The sequence below is a fragment of the Triticum aestivum genome, chromosome 5D (genome assembly GCF_018294505.1).
Source record: "Triticum aestivum cultivar Chinese Spring chromosome 5D, IWGSC CS RefSeq v2.1, whole genome shotgun sequence".
Taxonomy (NCBI): domain Eukaryota; kingdom Viridiplantae; phylum Streptophyta; class Magnoliopsida; order Poales; family Poaceae; genus Triticum; species Triticum aestivum.
The window spans coordinates 356898699-356922349 of record NC_057808.1 but is presented as its reverse complement, the minus strand read 5'-3'; positions in this window follow the sequence as shown (position 1 = coordinate 356922349).

Genomic DNA, 23651 nt, shown 5'->3' with positions numbered 1-23651 from the left:
CGATTTTATCAACCAGATAGTTAACCTTTCGGAGGTCCGTTTTTCCGAAGTTACCCCTTGTCCGTCATATGTACAATGAAAATTCCGAAGAAATGATCACGACTTCATCATGATGACCTGAAGCAGAGAATTAAAGACATCAACAAAAGGGATCAACCTCTTCGAAAGGGCAGCCAAGACCGAGAAGACTCGTTAGGTTTTCGCTACCAACATTTTCCTCCCTTACTCCACCGCTTAAATCTCGGGACGAGATTTCTTGTAGTGGAGGAGAATTGTGACGCCCGGATAATCAAGCTACAGTAACCTCTGCTAATGATGCCACGTCACGTCGATTACTGTTGCTAATCTCGCGTTAGTTCAAAACTGATTCAAAATTCAAAATTCAAAAACAAGTCAAACAATTAAAGTTTTCAAAGGTCAAAACTAAAATATTCCAGGTGTGACAAATAATACCTAGATAATAATGGTGGAGAAACCAACATCCTTAAAAATGTTTGAATGTCCTAACATAAATAAAACAGTGGCAAAACAATTAATTAAATGCATTTTATCATTTATAAAATATCAAACTATTTTAGTTAGGAGTGAGACTTTTTGTGGCAGTGGGTTAAACCATAACACTAATTTAGAAACTATTTTCCTAATTTATAAAACTAAAATAAATAAAAATAAAATAATAAATAAAATAAATTAATAATAATAATAATGAGAATAAATTAATTAATAAGAATTAATAAATAAATAAATAAAGAAAATAAAAATAAAAATAATTTTAGTTAATTAATTAATTAATTAACTAAATTAAATAAGTTAATTAATCCTGTTTAATTTAATTAAATAATAATTATTTAATTAAACACTAATTAACCTAAACAGTGAATGACAGGTGGGTCCCACTGGACCCACATGTCAGTTGACTTAGTCAACCCCTGTTGACTGCTGATGTCAGCATGACATCATGCTGATGTCATAAATCCAAATTTCGAATTAAATTAAATAATTAATTAAATTCCAGAAATTAATAAAATCTTTAGAAAATCATATCTTTTAATCCGTAACTCGGATTAAAATATTTTCAACATGAAAGTTGCTCAGAACGACGAGACGAATCCGAATACGCAGTCCGTTCGTCCACCACACCTCCCTAACCTATCGAACTAGCAACTTTCCCCCTCCGGTCCGTCTGTCCGAAAACGCGAAACATCGGGAATACTTTCCCGGATGTTCCCCCCCTTCGCCGGTACCACCCTACTGTCGCGTTAGGACACACCTCGCACTGTTCATTGACATGTCACGCATCGTCATGCTTATGTTTGCATTGTATTTACCGTTTCTTCCCCCCTCTTCTCTCCGGTAGACTACGAGACCGACACTGCTGCTGCCCAGTTCGACTACGGAGTTGACGACCCCTCCTACTTGCCAGAGCAACCAGGCAAGCCCCCCCCTTGATCACCAGATATCGCCTATTCTTCTCTATACTGCTTGCATTAGAGTAGTGTAGCATGTTACTGCTTTTCGATATCCTATCCTGATGCATAGCCTATCCTTGCTACTACTGTTGATACCTTTACCTGCAATCCTACATGCTTAGTATAGGATGCTAGATTTCCATCAGTGGCCCTACATTCTTGTCCGTCTGCTGTGCTATACTATCGGGCCGTGATCACCTGGGCGGTGATCACGGGTATATACTTATATACTATATACATGACACATGTGATGACTAAAGTCGGGTCGGCTCGTAGGAGTACCCGCAAGTGGATCTTTGTGGCGGAGCGACAGGGCAGGTTGAGACCGCCTAGGTGAGAGGTGGGCCTGGCCCTGGTCGGCGTTCGCGGAAACTTAACACGCTTAACGAGATCTTGGTATTTGATCTGAGTCTGGCCATTTGGTCTATACGCACTAACCATCTACGCGGGAGTAGTTATGGGTATCCCGGCGTCGTGGTATCAGCCGAAGCCTTCTTGACGTCAGCGACTGAGTGGCGCGCGCCGGATTGGACTGGAACGCCACTAGGCTAGGTCTGCTTCCGGCCGCATACGCAACGTGCAGGTGTGCATAGGGCGATGGGCCCAGACCCCTGCGCGCATAGGGTTAGACCGGCGTGCTGACCGCTCTGTTGTGCTTAGGTGGGGCTGCGACGCGTTGATCTTACGAGGCCGGGCATGACCCAGAAAAGTGTGTCCGGCCAAATGGGATCGAGCGTGTTGGGTTATGTGGTGCACCCCTGCAGGGAAGTTTATCTATTCGAATAGCCGTGTTCCTCGGTAAAAGGACGACCCGGAGTTGTACCTTGACCTTATGACAACTAGAACCGGATACTGAATAAAATACACCCTTCCAAGTGCCAGATACAACCCGGTGATCGCTCTCTAACAGGGCGACGAGGAGGGGATCGCCGGGTAGGATTATGCTATGCGATGCTACTTGGAGGACTTCAATCTACTCTCTTCTACATGCTGCAAGATGGAGATGTCCAGAAGCGTAGTCTTCGACAGGACTAGCTATCCCCCTTTTATTCTGGCATTCTGCAGTTCAGTCCACTGATATGGCCCTTTACACATATACCCATGCATATGTAGTGTAGCTCCTTGCTTGCGAGTACTTTGGATGAGTACTCACGGTTGCTTTTCTCCCTCTTTTCCCTTTTTCTATACCGGATTGTCGCAACCAGATGCTGGAGTCCAGGAGCTAGAGATCCCGAGGATGATTCTACATGGAGTTCGGCTTCGAGGAGTAGTTAGGAGGTCCCAGGCAGGAGGCCTTGCCTTTTCGATCGTTGCTACTTTTGTGCTAGCCTTCTTAAGGCAAACTTGTTTAACTTATGTCTGTTCTCAGATATTGTTGCTTCCGCTGACTCGTCTGTGATCGAGCACTTGTATTCGAGCCCTCGAGGCCCCTGGCTTGTATTATGATGCTTGTATGACTTATTTATGTTGTAGAGTTGTGTTGTGATATCTTCCCGTGAGTCCCTGATCTTGATCGTACACATTTGCGTGCATGATTAGTGTACGGTCAAATCGGGGGCGTCACATACATCATGTCATCTTGCTTAATGCATTACTCTGTTCTTATGAACTTAATACTCTAGATGCATGCTGGATAGCGGTCGATGTGTGGAGTAATAGTAGTAGATGCAGGCAGGAGTCGGTCTACTTGTTGCAGACGTGATGCCTATATACATGATCAAGCCTAGATATTCTCATAATTATGCACTTTTCTATCAATTGCTCGACAATAATTTGTTCACCCACGATACGTCTCCAACGTATCTATAATTTTTGATTGTTCCATGCTATTATATTATCTGATTTGGATGTTCAATGGGCTTTATTATACACTTTTATATTGTTTTTGGGACTAACCTATTAACCGGAGGCCCAACCCAAATTGCTGTTTTTTTGCCTATTTCAGTGTTTCGAAGGAAAGGAATATCAAACGGAGTCCAAAGGGAACGAAACCTTCGGGAACGTGATTTTCTGAACAAACGTGATCTAGAGGACTTGGAGTGGACGTAAAGCAATCAACGAGGAGGCCACGAGGCAGGGGGCGCGCCTACCCCCCCTGGGCGAGCCCTCCACCCTCATGGGCCCCTCGTGGCTCCACCGACCTACTTCTTCCTCCTATATATACCTACGTAGCCCGAAAACATCAGAGGAGGAGCCAAAAACCCTATTTCCACCGCCGCAACCTTCTGTACCCGTGAGATCCCATCTTGGGGCCTTTTCCGGTGCTCCGCCGGAGGGGGCATTGATCACGGAGGGCTTCTACATCAACACCATAGCCTCTCCGATGATGTGTGATTAGTTTACCTCAGACCTTCGGGTCCATAGTTATTAGCTAGATGGCTTCTTCTCTCTCTTTGGATCTCAATACAAAGTTCTCCTCGATTCTCTTGGAGATCTATTCGATGTAATCTTCTTTTGCGGTGTGTTTGTCGAGATCCGATGAATTGTGGGTTTATGATCAAGATTATCTATGAACAATATTTGAATCTCCTCTGAATTCTTTTATGTATGATTGGTTATCTTTGCAAGTATCTTCGAATTATCAGTTTGGTTTGGCCTACTAGATTGATCTTTCTTGCAATGGGAGAAGTGCTTAGCTTTGGGTTCAATCTTGCGGTGCTCGATCCCAGTGACAGTAGGGGAAACGACACGTATTGTATTGTTGCCATCGAGGATAAAAAGATGGGGTTTATATCATATTGCATGAGTTTATCCCTCTACATCATGTCATCTTGCTTAAAGCGTTACTCCGTTCTTATGAACTTAATACTCTAGATGCATGCTGGATAGCGGTCGATGTGTGGAGTAATAGTAGTAGATGCAGGCAGGAGTCGGTCTACTTGTCACGGACGTGATGCCTATATACATGATCATACCTAGATATTCTCATAACTATGCTCAATTCTATCAATTGCTCGACAGTAATTTGTTTACCCATGATAATACTTATGCTCTTGAGAGAAGCCACTAGTGAAACCTATGCCCCCCGGGTCTATTCTCTATCATATTAATCTACTGTTATTTCTATTACCATTTATTTTGCTTTCTTTACTTTTAGTCTTTATCATAAAAATACCAAAAATATTATCTTGTCATCTCTATCAGATCTCACTTTTGCAAGTGGCCGTGAAGGGATTGACAACCCCTTTATCGCGTTGGTTGCAAGGTTCTTATTTGTTTGTGTAGGTGCGTGGGACTTGAGCGTGGTCTCCTACTGGATTGATACCTTGGTTCTCAAAATCTGAGGAAAATACTTACGCTACTTTACTGCATCACCCTTTCCTCTTCAAGGGAAAACCAACGCAGTGCTCAAGAGGTAGCAAGAAGGATTTCTGGCGCCGTTGCTGGGGAGTGTACGCACAAGTCAAGACATACCAAGTACCCATCACAAACTCTTATCCCTCGCATTACATTATTTGCCATTTGCCTCTCGTTTTCCTCTCCCCCACTTCACCCTTGCCGTTTTATTCGCCCTCTTTTCCGTTCGCCTCTTTTTCGCTTGCTTCGTCGTTATGGCTAGTCCTTTATCTACTCCTTTGTCTCCCGAGAATGAAGTTCTTATTTTAAACAAAGGGAGGGAGAAAATCTAAAAGATGCTTGGTACAGAATTTGCAATGCGCAAAATAGGTCTACTAGGAAGCAATCTACTTCCGTTCTTCTTCGCAATTTTTATGTAGGCATCACTCCTTGGAATAGATATATTCTTGATACCATTACCGGAGGAAATTTCTTGGGTAGCCATACTTTTGATTCTTATAATGCTATGATAGATTTGTTTGGCCCACCACCTCTTTTGGTTAATGGAACTATTTTAACTTTGGAACATGTGATGCAACGGCTTGAAATTATTGAAAATAAAGTTGCCACCGTAGAGTTGATTGAAAATTTGGATAGAAAGATCCACAACCAAGTTACCCAATACGGATCTAAGGTAGGAGTTGCTCTTAAATTTTTTAAAGAAAAAGAACCTATGGTTAATGAAAAGATAGATCAAGATTGCACTAGAATTGATAAAATTGAGGATATTATTACCAACCTAGGGTCTGCCTTTTCTTCCGTGAAAAACACTCCTTCTAATGCTAAGATTGCCAAATTGATGTATGTTCCTAAAAATAAGGGTGAAACATCTAGTAAGGGAAATGCGGACCTCAAATCCATAAGTGTTCACCCCAACTTTCTCGCTATCCTTAAGGAACCTTTTGCTACAAATGATTTTCTCGATTTTGTGCCTAGGAGTTTGATAATTAATAAAAAGAAAGAAACTCCTAAGGTTTATAGGTGTCTTATTGAAGAACTTCCTACCAAAGATGGCAATACCTAGATCTATCCTCGCTTTTATGCCTGGCTAGGGGCGTTAAACGATAGCGCTTGTTGGGAGGCAACCCAATTTTATTTTTATTTTATTGCTTTTTATTTATGTTTAGTAATAAATCTTTGATCTAGCCTCTGGTTAGATGTGTTTTTATGTTTTAATTAGTGTTTGTGCCAAGTTGAACCTATAGGATCTTCTTGGATGATAGTTATTTGATCTTGCTGAAAATTCCAGAAACTTTCTGTTCACGAAAACAATTGTTTAAAATCACCAGAACGTGATAAAATACTGATTCCAATTGCAGTAGATCAATAAACAAATTATCTAGGTCTTCCTATTTTGGTAGATGTTTCTGAGTTCCAGAAGTTTGCGTTTGATACAGATTACTACAGATTGTTCTGTTTTTGATAGATTCTGTTTTTCGTGTGTTGTTTGCTTATTTTGATGAATCTATGGCTAGTAAAAGAGCTTATAAACCATAGAGAAGTTGGAATACAGTAGGTTTAACACCAATATAAATAAAGAATGAGTTCATTACAGTACCTTGAAGTGGTGTTTTGTTTTCTTTCGCTAACGGAGCTCACGAGATTTTCTGTTAAGTTTTGTGTTGTGGAGTTTTCAAGTTTTGGGTAAAGATTTGATGGATTATGGAACAAGGATTGGCAAGAGCCTAAGCTTGGGGATGCCCAAGGCACCCCAAGGTAAAATTCAAGGACAACCAAAAGCCTATGATTGGGGATGCCCCGGAAGGCATCCCCTCTTTCGTCTTCGTCTATCGGTAACTTTACTTGGGGCTATATTTTTATTCACCACATGATATGTGTTTTGCTTGGAGCGTCTTGTATGATTTGAGTCTTTGATTTTTAGTTTACCACAATCATCCTTGCTGTACACACCTTTTGAGAGAGAGAAACATGATTCGGAATTTGTTAGAATACTCTATGTGCTTCACTTATATCTTTTGAGCTATATAGTTTTTGCTCTAGTGCTTCACTTAAATCTTTTAGAGCACGGTGGTGGTTTTATTTTGTAGAAATTAGTGATCTCTCATGCTTCACTTATATTATTTTTAGAGTCTTAAACAGCATGGTAATTTGCTTTAATTGTGAAATTAATCCGAATGTGATAGCCATCCAAGATGAGCATAATAAAAACTTCCATATTGAGTTCATTGAATATCATGAGAAGTTTGATACTTGATAAGTGTTTTGAGATATAAAGGTGGTAATATTAGAGTGTGCTAGTTGAGTAATTGTGAAATACTTATGTTAAGGTTGGCAAGTCCCGTAGCATGCACATATGGTAAAAGTTGTGTGACAATTTTGACACATAAGGTGTTCTTTTATTGCTTTCCTTATGAGTGGCGGTCGGGGACGAGCGATGGTCTTTTCCTACCAATCTATCCCTCTAGGGGCATGCGTAGTAGTACTTTGCTTCGAGGGCTAATAAACTTTTGCAATAAGTATATGAGTTCTTTATGACTAATGTGAGTCCATGGATTATACGCACTGTCAACCTTCCACAATTTTCTAGCCTCTACGGTACCGTGCATTGACCTTTCTCGCCTTGAGAGTTGGTGCAAACTTCGCCGGTGCATCCAAACCCCGTGATATGATACACTCTATCACACATAAACCTCCTTATATCTTACTCAAAACAGCCAGCATACCTACCTATCATGGCATTTCCATAGCCATTACGAGATATATAGCCATGCAACTTACCACCGTTCCGTTTATTATGACACGCTCCATCATTGTCATATTGCTTTGCATGATCATGTAGTTGACATCGTATTTGTGGCAAAGCCACCTTTCATAATTTGTTTTACATGTCACTCTTGATTCATTGCATATCCCGGTACACCGCCGGAGGCATTCACATAGAGTCATATGTTGTTCTAAGTATTGAGTTGTAATTCTTGAGTTGTAAGTAATAAAAGTGTGATGATCATCATTATTAGAGCATTGTCCCATGTGAGGAAAGGATGATGGAGACTATGATTCCCCCACAAGTCGGGATGAGATTCTGGACTAAATAAAAAAAGAGGCCAAAGAAAAAGAGAAAGCCCAACAAAAAAAATATGAGAGAAAAAGAGAGAAGGGACAATGTTACTATCCTTTTTCCACACTTGTGCTCCAAAGTAGCACCGTGATCTTCATGATAGAGAGTCTCCTATGTTGTCAATTTCATATACTAGTGGGAATTTTTCATTATAGAACTTGGCTTGTATATTCCAATAATGGGCTTCCTCAAAATGCCCTAGGTCTTCGTGAGAAAGCAAGTTGGATGCACACCCACTTAGTTTCTTTTGTTGAGCTTTCATATATTTATAGCTCTAGTGCATCCGTTGCATGGCAATCCCTGCTCCTCTCATTGACATCAATTGATGGGCATCTCCATAGCCTATTGATTAGCCGCGTCAGTGTGAGACTTTCTACCTTCTTGTCTTCTCACATAACCCCCATCATTATACTTTATTCCACCCATAGTGCTATATCCATGGCTTGCGCTCATGTATTGCGTAAGGGTTGAAAAGGCTGAAGCGCGTTAAAAAGTATGAACCAATTGCTCGGCTTGTCATCGGGGTTATGCATGATGAGAACGTTTTGTGTGACGAAATTGAAGCATGGCCTAATTATATGATTTTGTAGGGATGAGCTTTCTTTGGCTATGTTATTATGATAAGACATAATTGCTTGGTTAGCATGTTTCAAGTATTATTGTTTTTATGTCAACATTAAACTTTTATCTTGAATCTTTCGGATCTAAATATTCATGCCACAATAAAAAGAATTACATTGAAAATTATGCAAAGAAGCATTCCACATCAAAAATTCTGTTTTCATCATTTACCTACTCGAGGACGAGCAGGAATTAAGCTTGGGGATGTTTGATACGTCTCCAATGTATCTATAATTTTTGATTGTTCCATGCTATTATATATTCTATTTTGGATGTTTAATGGGCTTTATTATACACTTCTATATTATTTTTGGTACTAACCTATTAACCGGAGGCCCTGGGCGCGCCTACCCCCCTGGGCGTGCCCTCCACCCTCGTGGGCCCCTCGTGGCTCCACCGACCTACTTGTTCCTCCTATATATACCTACGTACCCCGAAAACATCAGAGGAGGAGCCAAAAACCCTATTTCCACCGCCGCAACCTTCTGTACCCGTGAGATCCCATCTTGGGGCCTTTTCCGGCGCTCCGCCAGATGGGGCATTGATCGCGGAGGGCTTCTACATCAACACCATAGCCTCTCCGATGATGTGTGAGTAGTTTACCTCAGACCTTCGGGTCCAAAGTTATTAGCTAGATGGCTTCTTCTCTCTCTTTGGATCTCAATACAAAGTTCTCCTCGATTCTCTTGGAGATCTATTTGATGTAATCTTCTTTTGCGGTGTGTTTGTCGAGATCCGATGAATTGTGGGTTTATGATCAAGATTGTCTATGAACAATATTTGAATCTCCTCTGATTTCTTTTATGTATGATTGGTTATCTTTGCAAGTCTCTTCGAATTATCTGTTTGGTTTGGCCTACTAGATTGATCTTTCTCGCAATGGGAGAAGTGCTTAGCTTTGGGTTCAATCTTGCGGTGCTCGATCCCAGTGACAGTAGGGGAAACGACACGTATTGTATTGTTGCCATCGAGGATAAAAAGATGGGGTTTATATCATATTGCATGAGTTTATCCCTCTACATCATGTCATCTTGCTTAAAGCGTTACTCCGTTCTTATGAACTTAATACTCTAGATGCATGCTGGATAGCGGTCGATGTGTGGAGTAATAGTAGTAGATGCAGGCAGGAGTCGGTCTACTTGTCACAGACGTGATGCCTATATACATGATCATACCTACATATTCTCATAACTATGCTCAATTCTATCAATTGCTCGACAGTAATTTGTTTACCCATGATAATACTTATGCTCTTGAGAGAAGCCACTAGTGAAACCTATGGCCCCCGGGTCTATTCTCTATCATATTGATCTACCGTTATTTCAATAACCGTTTATTTTGCTTTCTTTACTTTCAGTCTTTATCATAAAAATACCAAAAATATTATCTTGTCATCTCTATCAGATCTCACTTTTGCAAGTGGACGTGAAGGGATTGACAACCCCTTTATCGCGTTGGTTGCAAGGTTCTTATTTTTTTGTGTAGGTGCGTGGGACTTGAGCGTGGTCTCCTACTGGATTGATACCTTGGTTCTCAAAAACTGAGGGAAACACTTATGCTACATTACTGCATCACCCTTTCCTCTTCAAGGGAAAACCAACGCAGTGCTCAAGAGGTAGCAACCCACCGTAATACTTATGCTATCTTGAGAGAAGCCACTAGTGAAACCTATGGCCCCCGGGTCTATTCTCCATCATATTAATCTCCCGACAACTAGCTATTTCTGGCGCCGTTTATTTTGCAATCTTTACTTTTAATCTTTATCATAAAAATACCAAAAATATTATTTTATCATCTCTATCAGATCTCACTTTTGCAAGTGGCCGTGAAGGGATTGACACCCCCTTTATCGCGTTGGGTTCAAGGTTCTTATTTTTTGTGTAGGTACGAGGGACTTGCGTGTGGCCTCCTACTAGATTGATACCTTGGTCCTCAAAAACCGAGGGAAATACTTACGCTACTTTGCTGCATCACCCTTTCCTCTTCAAGGGAAAACCAACGCATGCTCAAGAGGTAGTAAGAAGGATTTCTGGCGCCGTTGCCGGGGAGTCTACGCACAAGTCAAGACATACCAAGTATCCATCACAAACTCTTATCCCTCGCATTACATTATTTGCCATTTCCCTCTCATTTTCCTCTCCCCCACTTCACTCTTGCGATTTTATTCGCCCTCTCTTTCCGTTCGCCTCCTTTTCGCTTGCTTCTTGTTTGCTCGTGTGTTGGATTGCTTGCTTGTCACGATGGCTCAAGATAATACTAAATTGTGTGACTTTTCCAATACCAACAACAATGATTTTCTTAGCACTCCGATTGCTCCTCTTACCAATGCTGAATCTTGTGAAATTAATGCTGCTTTGCTGAATCTTGTCATGAAAGATCAATTCGCCGGCCTTCCTAGTGAAGATGCCGCTACCCATCTAAATAGCTTTGTTGATTTGTGCGATATGCAAAAGAAGAAAGATGTGGACAATGATATTGTTAAATTGAAGTATTTCCGTTTTCGCTTAGAGATCGTGCTAAAACTTGGTTTTCATCTTTGCCTAAAAACAGTATTGATTCTTGGAATAAGTGCAAAGATGCTTTTATCTCTAAGTATTTTCCTCCCGCTAAGATTATCTCTCTTAGAAACGATATTATGAATTTTAAGCAACTTGATCATGAACATGTTGCACAAGCTTGGGAGAGAATGAAATTAATGATATGTAATTGCCCTACACATGGTTTGAATTTATGGATGATTATACAAAATTTTTATGCCGGGTTGAATTTTGCTTCTAGAAATCTTTTTGATTTGGTCGCGGGAGGCACTTTTATGGAAATCACTTTAGGAGAAGCTACTAAACTCCTAGATAATATTATGGTTAATTATTCTCAATGGCACACTGAAAGATCTACTAGTAAAAGGTGCATGCAATTGAAGAGATTAATGTTTTGAGTGGAAAGATGGATGAACTTATGAAATTGTTTGCTAATAAGAGTGTTTCTTTTGATCCCAATGATATGCCTTTTTCTACTTTGATTGAGAATAATAATGAATCTATGGATGTGAATTTTGTTGGTAGGAACAATTTTGGTAACAACGCTTATAGAGGAAACTTTAATCCTAGGCCGTATCCTAGTAATTCCTCTAATAATTATGGTAATTCCTACAACAACTCTTGTGGAAATTTTAATAAGATGCCCTCTGATTTTGAGACTAGTGTTAAAGAATTTATGATTTCTCAAAAGAATTTCAATGTTTTGCTTGAAGAAAAATTGCCTAAGATTGATGAAGTGGCTAGGAACGTGGATAGAATTTCTCTTGATGTTGATTCTTTGAAACTTAGATCTATTCCACCTAAGCATGATATCAATGAGTCTATCAAAGCCATGAGAGTTTCCATTGATGAGTGCTACCTCTTGAGCACTGCGTTGGTTTTCCCTTGAAGAGGAAAGGGTGATGCAGCAAAGTAGCGTAAGTATTTCCCTCAGTTTTTGAGAACCAAGGTATCAATCCAGTAGGAGGCCACGCACGAGTCCCTTGCACCTACACAAACAAATAAATCCTCGCAACCAACGTGATAAGGGGTTGTTAATCCCTACATGGTCACTTACGAGAGCGAGATCTGATAGATATGATAAGATAATATTTTTGGTATTTTTATGATAAAGATGCAAAGTAAAGAAAGTAAAATAAAAACGGCGTCAGAAATAGCTTGTTGTCAGGAAATTAATATGATGGAAAATAGACCCGGGGGCCATAGGTTTCACTAGTGGCTTCTCTCATGAGCATAAATATTACGGTGGGTGAACAAATTACTGTTGAGCAATTGACAGAATTGAGCATAGTTATGAGAATATCTAGGTATGATCATGTATATAGGCATCACGTCCAAGACAAGTAGACCGACTCCTGCCTGCATCTACTACTATTACTCCACACATCGACCGCTATCCAGCATGCATCTAGAGTATTAAGTTCATAAGAACAGAGTAACGCCATAAGCAAGATGACATGATGTAGAGGGATAAACTCATGCAATATGATATAAACCCCATCTTGTTATCCTCGATGGCAACAATACAATACGTGCCTTGCTGCCCCTACTATCACTGGGAAAGGACACCGCAAGATTGAACGCAAAGCTAAGCACTTCTCCCATTGCAAGAAAGATCAATCTAGTAGGCCAAACTAAACTAATAATTCGAAGATACTTGCAAAGGTAACCAATCATACATAAAAGAATTCAGAGAAGATTCAAATATTGTTCATAGATAAACTTGATCATAAACCCACAATTCATCGGTCTCAACAAACACACCGCAAAAGAAGATTACATTGAAAGTGCGTTATATCGACTAGAGGGGTGGTGAATAGTCGATTTTTATGAATTCTTCACTGAGGAATTTGTCGGTGAGGAAATTCCTTAGCGAAGAACTACTTGCAGCGGAATAAGTACTCAAAAGTAAGCATAACAGAATACAAGCATGGTCATCATGATGAAATGAAGACAAGCACAGAGTACAGAAGGCGTAATCACAGGATAACACAGGATGAAGACAAACAGACTGAAGAAATTGAACTGAGGAAATTGAGAAAGTCTTCAGTCAAAGTCTTCACACAGATATGAACAAGCACACAACAACTGTAATGAGGAAATGGAAGAGTTGAGGAAATAGAACCAGTTGGCTTGGTGAAGGCAATGATTTGGTAGACCAGTTCTGTTGGGGATATTACTACTAGGTGTAAACCGGCCAAGGAAGCCGGGTTATCCCCATAATGGATTGTTTATAATTAAAAGCCCATGAAGACAAGGAATAAAGCGGCTTACTACAGAGACTCGAAGGCCCGAGGCCCAAAGGTAGATTAAGGCCTGTAGTTATAAACCGCCATATAGTACATAGCTTGTATTGTAAGATATGAGAAAGTAGAGACCAAGCCGGTATGTGTATAAACCGGCATCGGGACTCTGTAAGCCGGCGGGCGTCGACCTGTGTATATAAAGGCATGACCCGGCGGCGGTTCAAGGACAACAGACAACAACTCGAGACTCAGGCAAAGCGTATTCGCTCCCTGGTCATCGAAACCCCAGCAATTCCATCACAACTAGACGTAGGCTTTTACCTTCATCGTAAGGGGCCGAACTAGTATAAAACTCTCGTGTCCCTTGTCTGGTTTAACCCCTTTAAGCTAACCCGTTGTGATGGCTCCATGACTAAGTCCTTTCGCTAGGACATCTGCCGTGACAATTCCACGACAGTTGGCGCCCACCGTGGGGCTATCGCGCGATGGTTTCGAGTTCTTGAAGGGCAATTTTGAAGGGCTCAAGGGATACGCGGTGGGCCGGATGACCAAGAGTCGTCGCGGCAAGCTCTACATCGACGACGCAGGCTGGGGCCCCGAGGTCGGCTCAATCGAGTACGGGTACCGGGTCCCCTTTGGAGGAATTCACGTCTTCATCGGCAAGATCGGCGAACCGGGCCCTGAGCCGGACATCTGCACCGACCTCGTCGAGACGGCTCAGCGTGCAAGCCCTGCCCGGGTTCAGCCCGCCGTGAAGCGTGCGTTCGTAGGATTCATCAATGGTGCGGAACTTGAACCGGCATCCGATGGCGAGACCGTCGTCCACTCAGATGACGAGTCGTCCACCGGGGAGACCGAGTCAGTGTACCAAGTGCAAGATGGCCAGTTTGGGGGCTATTCCGATGGCGACAGTATTCCGGACCCCTTTGAACCGACAAACCGGGTTGCGATCTTCATGGCTGGAACTCAGCCCACGTTGCAATCTTCAACCGCGGCAGCAATAATTTCCGGATCGGCAGCTGGGGCGGGAGGCCCCGCGCGCCGGCCGGCCCAAATCTTGTCCGATTTATTGGACGCCTGGACGACCTTACTGACCACTATACCTGGCCATACCTCGGGCCGGGCCGGGCTTCGGGCTGGGCCTAGCCAAGCCCGACGCAAAAAACCCAGGCCCGAGCCCGGCCCGGCCCGGCCGTCGGGCCTATTTTCTGGGCCTGAGCCCGGCCCGAACACGTAAAAGCCCGTCGGGCTTCGGGCCGGCCCAGCCCGGCCCGTCCTTCAGGGAAACGCGAAAACGATGGGCCCGGGCCTGGCCCAGCCCGGTCTTCGGGCTTAAAATCTAGGCCCGAGCCTGGCCCGGGAGCGGCGTCGGGCCGGGCCGGGTCGGGCTTTTTCGGGCCGGGCCATTCAGGCCAGGCTGCCCATGGCCAGGACTACTCACCACACAAGTTACCGCCGACACGCAAGATCAGCATAATGCGGAGGTGGCTAAGCTGCAGGATCAGATAACTCAAGCTAAGGAGGACTTAGCGGCTGAAGAAACCAGGATGGCTGAGGAGCGGGCCGCTTTAGAGGCACAAGCACAGCGGATTCAGACGGAAAATTATCGACTCTTGTTGGATCAGAACACTTCAAACGACGTGTTAAGGAGAAGGCATCGGTCACGACTACCACCGGTTTATGAGGCAATGAATCTCTTTGGAACGCTAGGAGCAGGAACCAGTAATCCGGCTGCGGTGAACCGGATTGAGGCGCCGAGGACCGGAGCACCGGATCAGCCACGGATGACGGATCCCCCTCGACGGACCCATAACCCGCTGCAGATTGTACCAGCACCGCCGGGTCACTTCTCCACCCCTTTGGATAATATGATCGCTGCCGCATCACGATTAGCCGCTATCCCAATGGAGGGTGAATCCCCCGCGGCGGTTGAGACGCGGCGTGCTAGGGATCTTCTTCAGATGGCTATGGTGCAGCAGCAGGCTTATTCCTACAGCCGAGATAGAATTCATTCAACCCCACGCCCGAGCCGGAGTTATAGCAGGCACATTGATGAACCGGCTGTGTCAAGCAGTGCACGGAACCGAGACGCTCCTCGAGGGCCTAATCCGGCGCGTGGTGGGGCACATGCTCAGGATGTGGTGAACAACGGAGCACGTCGTGAAGCCAAGTTAGCTGCGCAGGACCGTCAGCTCACTCCGATTCGTCCGGTGGCTTCCGTAGAGCAAGGCCTTACTTTCAGCTCTTGGGGGGTGCCCTGCCTCGTCCCGGCTTTGCGCAATGTACGGCTGCCCAAGGATTTCAAGGGCCCCCGTAAGGTGCCTAATTACACCGCTGACTTGCCTCCCGAGTCATGGATTGAGAGTTATGAGATGGCTATGGAGATGTTAGATGTGGATGAAGCGGCCTGCGCGAAATATTTCGCTATGATGTTGGATGGAACAGCTCGCACGTGGTTGAAAGGCTTACCAGTTAATTCCATTGAGACATGGGCGGAGTTGAAGGCCAGGTTTATAGCAAACTTCAAAGACACGTGCAAGCAACCTATGTCAATTGTGGACTTGGCCGCCTGCGTCCAGGGAGAAGGCGAGTCAACAACCCATTGGGTGCGCCTGGTTTCAGAGATCTTACATTCTTCGGATCGCATCAAAGCCGACTCGGCGATTATAACATTGGAGGGGAATTGTCGGTTTCTGCCTTTAAAGTTGAAGTTGGGACGGCTCAAGCGTCACTGCAATGACATGGGAACACTTATGGCTGCTCTGGTTAAGTATGCTGATTCTGATAGTACCAAGGACCCCGAGTCTGACGATGACAAACCGGGGAATGGAAAGAAGAGCGGCAACGCCAAGGGGCAGCAGCATAACCCGACGGGCCACAATAATAATGGTAAGCGGAAAGCAGATCATAATTCAGATTTTGTGGCTAACACCAATACACAGGGTAATGGTCAGCGTCATAAAGGAAAGCCGCCCCCAAGAAGGGCAGAGCCCAGTCCTAATCCGGAGCGCCTGAATTACCTGTTGAACCAGCCCTGCCCGAAGCATCCTGGAACGCAGGACAAACCGGCCACACACCTCTGGAAAGATTGTTATATCATGCGAGAATTCAAAAATTCAGACCTCTTCCGGAATGATCATGGACCATCCGGCGGTTCAGGACTCGGGTCCTATGGGCCGGGTTATGGAGGAGGCAATCCTGGTTCAGGATTCCAAGGCAATCAGGGTGGACATGGCAATCAAGGCAATCATAGTAACCAGGGTGGTTATAACCAACAAGGACCGCAACAGCAACAGTCAGGGTACCAAAGTCACCCAAAGCAGTTGAATGGTGGACAGTACCACGTTTTCACCACCAGCTTATGCAAACGCGATCAGAAGCTTCATAAACGAGCGATGAACTCGGTTGAACCGGCAGTGCCTCGTTATTTGCGATGGTCTGAGCAGCCTATTGTCTGGAGCCGAGAAGATCACCCGCCTCGGGTTGACAATCCGGGTCATTTGGCGTTGGTGGTGGCGCCTCAGGTTGGAGGTTATAAGTTCACTAAGGTGCTCATGGACGGAGGCAGCAGTATCAACATCTTATATTATGACACCTTCCGTCGTATGGGGTTGACAGATAATAATCTTAAACCGTCGAACACTGTTTTCCATGGTGTGGTGCCTGGCAAATCAGCCTATCCGGTTGGTAAAATAGCTCTAGAAGTCACTTTTGGAGATGGGTATGACTCAAGATCAGAGACATTGACTTTCGAAGTGGTGAAAATCCAAAGCCCGTATCATGCCCTGTTTGGACGGCCAGCTTATGCTAAGTTCATGGCACGACCCTGTTATGTTTATCTGCAGCTCAAGATGCCGGGTCATAAAGGGACTATCACAATACATGGAAGCCGCAAGATCGCTTTGGAGTGTGAGGAAGGTGATGCGGCCTATGCTGAGTCGGTTTGTGCAGCAGAGGAGTTGAAGTTCTATAAGGACAACGTTGATCCGGCGGACATGACTTCTTTGAAGAAAGCAACCACGGAGCATGATCCGGCCTTGAAGTTTAAATCGGCTGATGAGACTAAGATGGTTGATTTTGTGCCCGGCGATTCATCCAAACAGTTCATCATCAGTGCAAATCTGGATCCGAAATAGGAAAGCGCGCTCATCAAGTTCATCCGTGAGAATCGTGATATCTTTGCATGGAAGCCTTCTGACATGCTAGGTGTACCGAGGGAACTCGCTGAGCACACCCTTAATATTGATCCCAAGTTTAAACCGGTCCGACAATTCCTTCGCCGGTTCAATGAAGAGAGGCGCAAGGCTATTGGTGAGGAGGTAGCCCGGCTCTTGGCGGCAGGGTTCATTGTTGAAGTTTTTCATCCGGAGTGGTTGGCTAATCCAGTGATGGTGCTTAAGAAGAATGGCACCTGGCGTATGTGTGTGGATTACACGGATTTGAACAAAGCGTGTCCGACGGATCCTTTTGCCCTCCCCTGTATCGATCAAATCATTGATGCTACGGCGGGTTGTGAGCGTTTGAGTTTTCTGGATGCTTATTCAGGTTATCATCAGATTAAGATGGCAGTTAAGGACCAGGAGAAGACAGCTTTTATAACTCCCTTTGGAGCCTTCTGCTATGTGTCTATGCCCTTTGGCCTCAAGAGTGCCCAGGCAACTTATCAGCGCTGTGTTCAGAATTGTCTTCATAACCAGATTGGGCGCAACATTCATGCTTATGTGGATGATATTGTGGTGAAGTCCAGGAAGGAGGAAACATTAATAGATGATTTAAAGGAGACCTTTGATAACCTCCGGGTTTATAAGATGATGCTCAACCCGACCAAGTGTGTTTTTGGTGTGCCAGCAGGCAAGCTTTTGGGTTTTCTGGTATCTAACAGGGGCATTGAAGCTAATCCGGAGAAGATCAAGGCTATTACTTCACAGACTAAACCGAAGTGCATCAACGATGTTCAGCGACTGGCAGGCTGGATTGCAGCATTGAGCCGGTTTATAAGTCGTCTCGGGGAGAAGGCCATCCCTTTATATCAAATGCTGAAGAAAACAGACAAATTTGTCTGGAGTGATGCGGCTAATGAAGCGTTTGAGGCTCTGAAGCGGCAGCTTGCCGAACCACCTGTTCTTGCTGCTCCCATGGACAAGGAACCATTGCTGTTATATGTGGCTGCTAATGCTCGAGCTGCCAGCGTGGGTATTGTGGTGGAGCGCAAGGAGGCAGGAAAGGAGTATCCGGTTCAACAGCCGGTTTATTATATTAGTGAGGTGCTCATTGAGTCAAAACAGAGATATCCACATTGGCAGAAGCTTGTATATGGGGTTTTTATGGCGAGCCGGAAGCTGAAGCAATACTTTTAGGGCCATCCCATTACTGTGGTCAGTTCTGCTCCTTTGGGAGATATCATCCAGAACAGAGAAGCGACCAGCCGGGTTGCTAAGTGGGCTATTGAGCTTGGGCCTCACGGATTAAAATATATGCCTCGCACGGCCGTCAAGTCTCAAGCACTCGTGGATTTCATCAATGACTGGACAGAGTTGCAGGTGCCGGAGGATAGACCGGATAACACATACTGGACGATTCATTTCGACGGATCCAAGCAATTGGAGGGCCGGGGGCTGGAGTGGTTCTTACTTCCCCTCGAGGTGACAAATTTTGTTATGTTCTCCGCTTGATGTTTCCTTGTACTAATAATGTAGCTGAGTACGAGGCCCTGCTCCATGGTCTTCAGATGGCTAAGGAGATGAATCTGAGCCGGGTTAAATGTTTTGGTGACTCGGACCTAGTGGCTCAACAAGTTTCTGGTACTTGGGATTCCAAGGACCCCCTCATGGCAGCGTATCGTCGAGAGGTGGATATTGTTGCAGGTCATTTCAAGGGTTATCAGGTTGATCATGTAGACCGGCGAAAGAATGAAGCGGCGGACGCTTTAAGCCGGTTGGGCTCCCAGCGTAAACCGGTGCCGCCCAATGTTTTTCTTGATGTTTTGCATAACCCGTCGGTCAAGCTACCCATGTTGGAAGACTTAGCTATTCCTGATCCGGAGGCTCAGTTGGTGGCGGCGCTTCATGTCACCCCGGATTGGACGATCCCATATTTGGCGTATATGAACCGGGGTGAATTACCAGAGGATGAAGTTCTGGCCAGGCAGATAATCCGGCGTTCCAAGTCCATGACTATTGTCAACGGGGAGCTACATCATTGCAGTGTCTCAGGGGCTTTTCAACGTTGTGTTTCTCTTGAAGAAGGTCGTGAAATTTTACGCGAGATTCACGAAGGTGATTGTGGTCATCATGCCGGTTCAAAGTCCTTGGTGGCTAAGGCTTTTCGTCATGGTTTCTATTGGCTGACGGCTCATGCTGATGCTGAGGACTTGGTCAAAAGGTGCGATGGCTGTCAGAAGATTGCACGCCGGGCTCATGTTCCGGCTCAGGAGCTGAGGATGATTCCAATTACCTGGCCGTTTGCAACCTGGGGGCTTGATATGGTTGGACCCTTTAAGAGGTCTAAGGATAAGAAGACCCACCTCTTGGTGGCGGTTGATAAATTTACCAAGTGGGTGGAGGCAGAGCCAGTTAGCAAATGTGATGCAGCCACGATGGTTCAATTTATGAAGAAGGTGATATTCCGTTTTGGTTTTCCACACAGCATTATAACAGACAATGGCACGCATCTTTCCAAGGGTGCTATGGAGGAGTTCTGTCAAAGAGAGCACATCCGTCTTGATATGTCTTCAGTGGCCCACCCCCAGTCTAATGGTCAAGCGGAGAGAGCTAATCAGGAAATCTTGAAGGGGATCAAGCCCCGGCTTATGTTTCCTTTGCAGAGGACACCGGGTTGTTGGGTTGAAGAGCTGCCTTCCGTTTTATGGAGCATTAACACCACCCCCAATAGATCTACGGGTTATACACCCTTCTTCATGGTTTATGGAGCGGAAGCTGTCCTTCCAAGTGATATTCGTCATGACTCACCACGAGTGGCGGCTTATGTTGAAGCGGATAATGAAAGAGCATGCCAGGATGCGTTGGACCTATTGGATGAGAAACGGGACGTAGCGGCGGCTCGCTCGGCGATTTATCAGCAAGACCTGCAGCGTTATCACAGTCGTCGGGTTAAAACCAGAACTTTTCAAGAAGGCGATCTAGTGCTCTGGCTTATCCAAGATCAGACCGATATGCACAATTTATCCCCGCCTTGGGAAGGGCCCTTTATGGTCAGCAAGAATCTGAACAACGGATCATATTACCTCATTGATGTTCGAGAGCATAAAGACTCACGCAAGTCAGAGGAGGAGACGATCCGGCCATGGAACATAGCTCATCTACGGCCGTACTACACCTGAGCCATAGGCTCCTATCATGTACATATTTTGAAGATGTATATATTATGATCAATACAATAAACCTGAGCCCCAGCTAAAGCGGGGTATCTGTTGTTTTTCTCATATCATGAGTGGTTACACGGAGGATTCTGTTTGTGAAGCGACATCCGGTTTGCCCTTTGATTCAGCTTTACAGCTGTCTATTCAATATAAGTCACTTGCGGGCTTGGTCGTATTCGAACCATAGCTACACCTCTTGGCTGGCTCAAAAGCCACGACAGTAAGTCACTTGGGGGCTTGGTCATATTCGAACCATAGCTACACCTCTTGGCTGGCTCAAAAGCCACGACAGTAAGTCACTTGGGGGCTTGGTCGTATTCGAACCATAGCTACACCTCTTGGCTGGCTCAAAAGCCACGACAGTAAGTCACTTGGGGGCTTGGTTGTGTTCAACCATAGCTACACCTTTTGGCTGGCACAATACCATTACTTAGGGCCAAAGAGTGTTGTCAAGAACAACTCAAACATAGGAACCTGTTGAGCACAGCTCAAAATGTTGCTTGGGGATTCTTTGCTATCGCAATGAACAAAGAAATCTACACTTGCAATAGGCTATCAAACCGTGGCTTGGAAGCCTGGTGTATATATATACCTAAAACCCCGGGTTAACCTGCCTTCATTAAGTAAGTCACTCCGCCCAGGTAAGTCTGGTATGACCCGCCAACTTGACAAGTCAATCGCATATGACCCTGAACTTGTCAATGATAGGCCGGCGATTGGTTAAAGACTGAGGACCATCTTAAAGGCTTTGTAAAACGGTTTAACTCAGTGGCCAGGCAGCCCTTGAAAAGCCTCGAATACAAGTTTTTCTTTACTCTCTGGTTTTTATTGGTCAATTTTGTTTTTCTCCCTTGTTAAAGTTTTGAGCTAAACCGGCGTCCAATGGCCCGGCCTGATTGTAAGTCATCCGTATAAACCGGTGTTTATTTAACCCGACCTGGAATTAACTATAAGTTGCCAGGATGATCATCCGGTGTTTATCATAACCCGACATCGCTTATTTTATACCGGCATAACATGGCTTGAGTTATCAATACTCAATATTTGGGTTGTCACCCTTATTACAAGAATGTTGGTAAACCAACAAGGTGATTCAATATCATAGGTATGATATGTTTCATATTTCATTATTTAAAGCTATGGTTATCAACCTTGGCTATATATTGGGCATTATGACCCGTCCGGCGGTAAACCGCCAGGACAGTTTTCACTTTGTTTTATGCAGAAACAGGGCTGTATAAAACCGATAAAGATCATAAGCAAATATAGCATGCTGGATTAACAATATTGTGTGCAACAAGTATGCACGATAGCATATCAGATCAGCTGTTCAAGCTAGCCTATTACAAGGCGTTTTGACTGCCCATAAGAATGATTGTTTTTCACAAAGATGACAATAGGCACAAGTTAAACCGGCTTCCGGATTATGATTCTGCTTCAGGTTGATGTGAAGGTTGCGGATCTTCCTGTGCCGGTTCATCCTCCTTCTCTCCACCCAGTGGCTGGAAGTCAACAGTTGTCCAATCAATTCCTGTTAAGGCTTGAAAGATAGCTTCGTCGTGTATAAGATCAGACAGTTCAACATCAGGAGCATAAGTGTGCTTACGGATCGGCGGGATAAGACTTTCCACGTCATAAGTCGGAGCACTTATTCGCTTGCCACTGGCGTCATATACATTCTGGTAAATTGACAAGTTAGTATCTTCAGCCAACTTACTTGCCAGTGGTCGCATCTCTCTTGTGATAGCCCGGAGATCGTCATTGTTAAATTCAGAACCGTCCTCTTTTTGGCTTGGGTAACCATTTCCAACATCCTCCGGATCAAGGTCAGAGATCCAGCCCTTGGCGCGCGTCAGTGCAGTAAGGGCACCGGACCTAGCAGCGGATTTCTTCAATTCCACAATCCGGGCAGGCATCATAGACAACTTTTCCAGCATTTCCTTGATTCGCGACGGGGGCAGATGGTTATTGGAAGCTGTGCAGATAGCTCGTTGCGCGCCGGTATAAAGTTGTTCTACCAAAGTATAGACTGCCTTCAATTTTTTGTGCATATCTGCGCCAAGATGAGTAACACGGCTACCTGCACAAGGATCATATTATTATTAAACCGGAATTTTTTTGTAACTGGTGTTGTTACATATGGGTGAAGAGATTGTTACCAAATATGGCAGAGGTCATGGCATCAATCTGCCGCTTCAGGCTGCTCAGCTCTTCTGTGGCTGGTTTAAGGGCGTTTTCCGCATCTTTTGCCCGCTTTAACAAGGTGGTCTTTTCAGTTGCCCAATCTGCCCGTTCACCTTTGAAGAATTCCTTCAGCTGCTCCATGGTTGTTAAAGCGGTGGTCAGCTCGCTCTTAACTTTGCAAGTTTCGTCTACCTGAGACTTGATGTTTCCTTGGAGATCAGTGATTTGGGAGTCTTTTTTGGACAACTCAGCCTGCAAAAATACAGATAATAAGTTAGCATTACAACATTGAAGTCTCAACCACATAACAAGTTATCTACTTGACACTTGGGGGCTAATGCGGATTGCTTCTTATCAGCTATTACTTTAAAGTCTCAAACACATAACAAGTTATCTACTTGACACTTGGGGGCTAATGCGTCTCAGTTGTACATCTGGTTGGAGCGGCTAGGTATTTAAACCTGAGGACACACAGTCCCGGACACCCAGTCCTGAACACGCAGTCCAGGACACTTAGTCCTCACCGTATTCTCCTTGAGCTAAGGTCACACAGACCTCGCCCAATCACTCGTGGTAAGTCTTCAGGTGATTTCCAAACCTTCACAGACTCGGTCACTCGGCGATCCACAATTCCTCTTGAATGCTCTAGACCATGACGCCTAACCGTCTAGAAGAAGCACAGTCTTCAAAGGTAACAAGCGTCGGATCCACGCAGGATCAATCTCTTCAGTGATGCTCAATCACTTTGGGATTGTAGGTGTTTGGGTTTGGGTTTTCCTCGCTTGATGATTTTCGCTCAAA